General features: G+C 61.7%; 1 protein-coding gene across 1 annotated transcript in view; it reads left to right on the forward strand.

Moving 5' to 3' along the window:
- RBFOX3 (RNA binding fox-1 homolog 3) overlaps positions 1-6,759 on the forward strand; it is a 77,194-nt gene that overhangs the window by 50,784 nt on the left and 19,651 nt on the right. The window lies entirely within an intron of this gene.

Here is a 6,759-nt window from a genome sequence, read left to right on the forward strand (position 1 = left end):
ACACCCAGCCTGGCCCCGGACCCCCACCCCAGCACCCTCTCACCGCTGGGGTCGGTTCCCCTCTCACGGTCGTCCTTCCCTTTGCTCTTGAGGACGCCAGAGAGGATTTCATTTTTATTCCTCCTCTCCCATTTTTCCCTGAGGTGGATAAGCTGTTGCCTGCCAGGGCTGCCCTCCAGCCCCTGCCCTCCCGCAGCAGCATGCTGGAGGTCGAACAGCGGCTCTGAGCCGCGGCGTGAGCGCCGCAGGGAGGGAGGCGAGCACGCAGGGCTCCGGGAGCGCTGGCCGTGGGCGCTGGAGCCGGACAGACGGACAGACGGAGGGGACAGAGCCCACCCAGGAGGGGCGGCGGCCAGCGCAGCCAGCATCTGGAGCAGCCCACTGCCCTCCTGCCGACCCCACAGAGCAGCTCAACACCCGGCCACCAACATGATGATGTATTTTTGGGTAGGTACTTCCGCCAAGGGTGGGCACTTCCCTCCCTCTCTGCCGGGGTTTTGCTCAGGATTGGGGTAATTTCTCACTGTTGCTGCTCCCTGGCTGTGCTGCCGGTCAGGGAGAGCTTTCCCTTCTGGCCAGGCACCCGCAGCCCACAGCCGCAGGCAGCGGGCAGGGGACGGGCTGCAGTGCTGGAGGCAGGCCTGGTGTTGAGGAGGAACGGAGCAGCGGGCTAATGTCCCTGCCCAGACATTGTGCCCTGCCGAGGGCACCTCCAAACAACCCTTCTGCCTCCCTGCTGTTGCCTTCAAGCCCCACACAGTGCTGGCCGCAGGCAGAAGCTGCCTCCCATGCCCAGAACCAGTCCCCTGCCCCAGCTGTGCCATGGTGGTGGGCAGTGGACTCTGGAGCCTGCCTAGGGGCTGTGTTAGGCAGGGGCATGAGTCTGTGGTGGCAGCAGGATGTTCAGGTCACACGTCTGTGTGGAGCAGCAGCCACCTCTCACTGGGTCTGTGCCCTGTAGGTGCTCACCCAGGGTCTGATCGGATGCTCGTGGGGTGGTCCCCACACTTTATCTCAGGCTTGAAGTTGATGACCGAAGCTGTTGAGGTCCCCATGGGGATCTCAGGGTCCCCATGGGGACCTCAAGGTCCCTCCACAGCACTGCAGGAGCTGGGCTGTGTCAGGCTCTGTACCATCCAGGGGCCTTCCTGTGGCATCCCGGCCCATAACTGGGGCTGAAGCCAGTGGTGCCAGCCCCTTCCACCCGCTCCCAGAGATGGCAAGGGGCTGGGGGCTGCAGCAGTCTGTTGGAGATTACACATTCCAGGGAGCTGTGCTCCCCTGGATTTGTGAGAAGGGAACAGTGAGCAGAACCAGGCTATGGGGGGTGTGGGGAAAGGAGCTTATGGGGAGGAGGAAGAGGATAATGCAAATTCATTGTTGCTCAAGGAAGCAGCTTTCAGGCGTAAGGTGCTTTGTCATGAGGGATGTCGGTGCTGCCGCCGCTCTGGAGCTCATCGGGGCTGGCAGAGCCTCCTGCTTTGGTGCTAATTCTGCCCAGGGACTTAAGGACCCACCACAGCTGCAGGAGTGAACCGGAGCTTCCGCTTGAGGCTCCGTTGGCACCACGTGGCTTCGCGGAGCTCAGCCGGGCAGGCACGGGCAGCGTGGGGTGCCAGTTCCCGTGGGAGCTCCAGGCACAACTCTCCACACCACACTGGCTCTGGGGCAGTGGTGCTTAAGGGTCCCTATTCCCTGTCCCATGCAGTGCACGGAGCCAGCCTGCCTGGGACAGCCGGTCTGGGCTCTGTGCAGTGGCATCCCCAGCTCTGCTGGGAGGGGCTGGGCAGGGGCTGTGGTCCTGGCAGAGCAGTGTCATTCATGGCATCACAGGTGTCTCTCCATCGTGGTGTGAGAGGAAGCAGAGGGTCCGGTGTCCCCTCATGCTGGGAGTGCTGTGGTGGCAGGGGGCAGTGGGTGGCTCAGTCATTGACATCACAACAGGCTGAGATGCCAAAGCAAAATGTCTTCAAATGAGCAGTAATTGCAGGGAAATAAAGAGCACGTGGGGTGAGGGGAAGGAGGGGTCTGTAAATATTATGATTTTTAAAGTTTGCCCTGGAGTCCCAGTGCTTGTTTAACACTAATATCCTATCTGTGCATTTAAAAAGCCTCATAATGAGGATGTAGTGTTTGCTCCTGGAGCAACTCCAGCCCGGTGCTCCTCCCTGACCACCTCACCTATCTGCTACTCCAATGGGTCCCAGCCCAGTGCCCACACTGGCATGCCACGTGTACCCCTGCTTGGGGTTGCTCAGACTCCCCTGTCCTGTCCCATGTGCTGACACCCCACGGCCTGCTGCCAAAGCCCTCCAGCAGCCTGAGAGGCTGGTGCACATCTTAGGGGGTGCATTTTCTTGGCAACTCTTTGTCGGGCAACAGAGCTGGTCTCAGAAAAGAGGGGGACTCTGGGATGAGGCATTTTGGGTCCCTGGGTCCGTAGTTGCTCGTTCCTTGCATTGCCCTCCGTCGTTCCTGCGTCACCCTCCATCATTCCTGCATCCTCCTTCATCCACTCTGGGCTTGGCAGTGGTGGTGGCCCTGGCCCTGGTGGTGGCCTTGGCCCTGGCAGTGGCTCTGGCCTTGGCAGTGGCAGTAACTCTGGCCCCAGTGGTGGTGGTGGTGGCCCTGGTGCCCCTGTGACACACGTGGTGCAGCCGTTTCCCCTGCCATGGCCCCCCCACACTGCCCACCTGGCCCACGAGCTCGAGGTGCTCAGCAGCAGCTGCTCTGCCACGGTGCTGCTGCTGCATGTTAATTCTCATTAAATTCAGGGAGCCTAATTGCCATTTCATGTAAATATTTTGTCAAGTGAAAGGGCTTCTGGAAGGGTCGTGCGGGTGGAGGCGAGGAGCCAGGCAGAGTGAGGTCCCTGTGCACTGATTGCTCGTGCCAGATGATGGGGGACATAGGATGGCTGCAACCAGGGCACTGTTTTGTAGAGAGCACTGAGGGTCCTCTCCCTGCCTGGGTGGCTGAAGGGCAAAGGAGGGAGGGGTGACACGGGGGGCCATAGGACATCCCCAGATGGTAGCCCAGCCACTCTCCTGCTCTGCATGGTGCTGGCAGCTCTCGACAGAGGTTGAAGGTGCCCAAGGCCCCGTCCTGTCCCCCACCATGGGCCAGGAACTTCTCGGTGAGGTGGATTTTTTCCCTGGATCCCATTAAACTTCCACATGCTTTCCCTGCATTCCTGCTCCCCTCCCACTGCCACAGCTGCTGTCTCAGATAGTGGCCATGTCGTGGTAACAGTCCCCTCCTCACCTGGTGAGATCATGCCTGGGTGCTTCACCTTTGGGAATACAGAGCAGGCGGGGTCTCCAGTGACCCCTGAGAGCTGCTGGAGTAGGAGGAAGGAGCGGGGAAAGATGGAGAGGAGGTTTAACAGGGTGCAGAGGAGGCTTGTTGGTCCCTTATCACTGTCCTGGTCTGTGCCCTGCACTGGGGCAGTCCCTGCAGCCAAGGCACTGGGGACGTGGGACCCTCCCCTCGCAGCACGGCGGCTCAGATCCGTCAGCACCTTCATCTAATCGCTTTATGTCTATGACTAACTACTAATGAGCTTTTAATTAATGAATGCCTTGGCTTGGAGGCATTCTGGAGCGGGTGGGAGAAGAGGATTAGGCGGGTGCTGTGTTCCCTGGGTGCTGCCGGGCCACCGGCACTGCACTCGCAGGATGACCCCGGGGAGGCCGGAGCACCTGACCTCGCGGTCTGACCTCACTAGTCTGACTTCACCAGCCCTTGTGGCAGTGGCTGCACCTCACCTGACCTGCAGCCCTCTTTTAGCAGCTCTCCCAAGCATCAGCATCCAGCTTTGCCCCGTGGATGCGTGCTGCGGGGGGCCATGGGGGTCCTGTAAGCACTAGACACTGGGAGCCTGCGCGGCACCAGCCCACCCGTGGCTGTGCCCCCACAGCAGGTCCATGGGCACTGTGTCATCCCTCTCTGGGAGAGGATGAGGGATGGGTCCTGGTGAGGAGTGCAGTACCAGGGGCTGGATTTCCCATTGCATCCCGTGGGTCAGGATCTGGACATAGCGTTGGGGCAGACCTGGGAGGGCAGCAGCTCTGACGTGCGCTCAGGGCTTAGTGCAGTGTGTGCAGGACCCTGGGCACCTGGATGTGCCACAGCCATGCCATGCCAGCAGCCTGTGGCACCACCTGCTCGGGGGGCCTGAGGGGGCCGGGGCTCCCGGCAGACCTTGGGGCCTCGTTCCTGGCAGATGAAGGGTCCAAATGGTGGAGTGTGCCTCAGAGGGGAGCCAAGCTGTTCCCTGGGAGCTGCCAGCACTGCACTGGCTGCTGGTACATCCTGGATACCTGGAGCGGCTGGATGTGCTGCACTGTCCCCAGCAGGTTCCCTTGGTGGTGGTTTGGGGGGGGGTGCATGTCAGCTGTCCCACTGCAGGCTCTGCCCCTTGGCTCCAGCACCAGAACAGTAGCCAAGACCACTCCTGTCCCAGTGCCATGTTGTTCTCCCTCTCCCAGCAAACAAAACGAAGGAGCCCTCAAGGGTTCATTTAAAATAAATAAAAAGCTGGGAATTGTGCTGATTTGAAGGAAAGGCAGCCCCATCCTGCGTGGGGGAGCACAGTGCCAGCCCAGCCCCGAAGGGCAGAGAGAGATGTGCTGAGAACTGCAGCCCTGTGCAGCTTCTGCCTTTGATCGTATATCTCACACATGCCCTTTGCTTTCCCTCTGCTGATATTTATTAGGTTTAATTTTACTGGGACGCGGCTGTAAGTGAGACAGATGGAACAGGGTCTGTGCTCCTGGTGAACACATCTTAATTAAACAGATAAATAAACTTTCATTCCAGGAGGCTTCAGTTTCAGAGGGTCTCCTCCAGGGCTGTGGCTCCGCTGGGCTGGGCAACCCTGACCAGGGCTCCTCGGGGCTGGTGCCACCGCTGGTGCTGTCAGCTGGGGCTGTGGCACAGTGTCACTGGGAGCAGCAGGGTGAGGGAAACCGGCCGCTGGTGGCTGGGAACACGTTCCCCACTGGAGCCATGGGATTGGTGTTGCCCTGCCATGCTGGAGTTCCTGTGGGGCTGCTGTGGGGCATCTGCAGCCAGGCAGGTGTTGGCGATGGCTGGAGGAGGGAGAGAGGAGACTCCCAACATCCCACACTCCTCAGTTCCCAGAGCTGGGCCCATTTTGCTGCTGGCTCAGGGCAGTGCCAGCACTCGTGGTGCTGCCACAGACCAGGAATGCCTTTGAGTCACCCTGGCCAGAGCCAGGCTGTGGCGCGGGGGAGGACGGGCAGATTACCTCATCCTGGAGCCGGCCTCTGCCTCACGTGGTTTGTTTGGTTGGGCACCGCCAGGCCGGCGTGCCGGGCAGTGCCCTGCCCTTGTCACCTCCGGGAGCTGCAGTGGAGCCAGACCAGCCCAGGGCCTTCAGAGCTGCCCATCAGCTTGCTCAGGGTGCCCCTCACCGCTCAGGGTCTGTGCGGTGCCTGGGTGCGTGCAGGTGCCTCGGGGGGCCACTCTCCCCTCAGCTGCTTGAGGGACTGAGGGAGGACCCACTTGTGCCTTAGAGAGCTGTCCTACGTCCTGCCCCGGGTGCTGGTGGCACTGGGGCCGTGGGGCTTCCGAGGAAGGGGAGCTGGAGGCGAGCGGGAGCGCGGGGTCCAAGCACTGCGGTGTGCCGGAGGGGCCACTGCGTCTGTCGTGGTCCCTGGAGCTGGATGGCAAACGGTCATGGTGGGACACCCGTGCTCCTCGCAGGGAGCAGTGCCCGGGGATGCTCTTGGCAACGGAGTGGATGTCACTGCTGGACCCTTTTGGCGCTTGATTCTGGTGTTGACAAACCCTCCCCCAGCCTGACATCCCCTCCCCAGTTTGGCACCTCGTGGTCCCTATGGAGCGTGGTGCCCCCAGTCACAGAACCCCACAGGAGGGGCTGGCGCTCCCTAGGCCCCAGACACTGCTTCCTCAGGACAGCTCTTCCAGAGCAGGTTTTTCCTGTGGCTCCGGGCCGGCCGTGCCACATGCTGCCGCTCTGAGTGTCTGCAGTAGAAACGGGAACCGCTGTGAGTGTACCAGGACACTGCAGCATGTCACTCTGCCTGGGGATACTGTGGAAAATCCCAGCTCCAAAAAGGGCTGGTTGTATGCTGGAGGCTCCGGCGGAGACAGAGCATCAGCAGCTGCTGGCACAACCCTGCCTTTGTGCATCATATTTGGCCAAGATGGAAACTGAGTTGAGCCCAGGTTTTGTTTCCCACGTACCCCAGCAGAACACCATCCTGGTGGCCTTGGCCATGGCTCCAGAACCAGGCATGATGCAGTGCCAGGGTGTGGGGTGCTGGGGAGGGACCCCTGTGCCAGTGCTGAACTCTGTGGCACCAGAGGGGGCCAGGGCTGCTGTGGGGCCGTGGACGGGTGGAGGCGTGAGGTGGGACGGGGACCCGAGCGAGCACAGGTGTGCGCCCACGCCGGCGGTCCCTCACGGGCACCGGCACGTAGGCTATTGCCATGGCAGCTGTGACAGCGATGTGTGTGGTGTGGATGCGTCAGGGCTGCTGGCAGCGCCGCAGGCCCCTCAGAAACGCCAGAATGCCTCTCGAGCTCTGCTGGGGCTGACCGCTGGCCAGCCGGTGGTTCTTGGGGCAGAGGGTCCCCATCGCTCTGGGGAATGCAGGGGAGCCAGCACCAGCGGGCAGGGCCGCTCGTGTCACCCCAGGGTGCAGGGGTTCCCGCAGCCCTCCATGCCTGGGGGACCGGCAGGCTGGCGGGGGGTCACAGGGCCCTGCC

Source organism: Manacus vitellinus, unplaced genomic scaffold, assembly GCF_001715985.3.
Source record: "Manacus vitellinus isolate BGI_N305 unplaced genomic scaffold, ASM171598v3 scaffold_24_pilon, whole genome shotgun sequence".
In the NCBI taxonomy this organism is placed as follows: domain Eukaryota; kingdom Metazoa; phylum Chordata; class Aves; order Passeriformes; family Pipridae; genus Manacus; species Manacus vitellinus.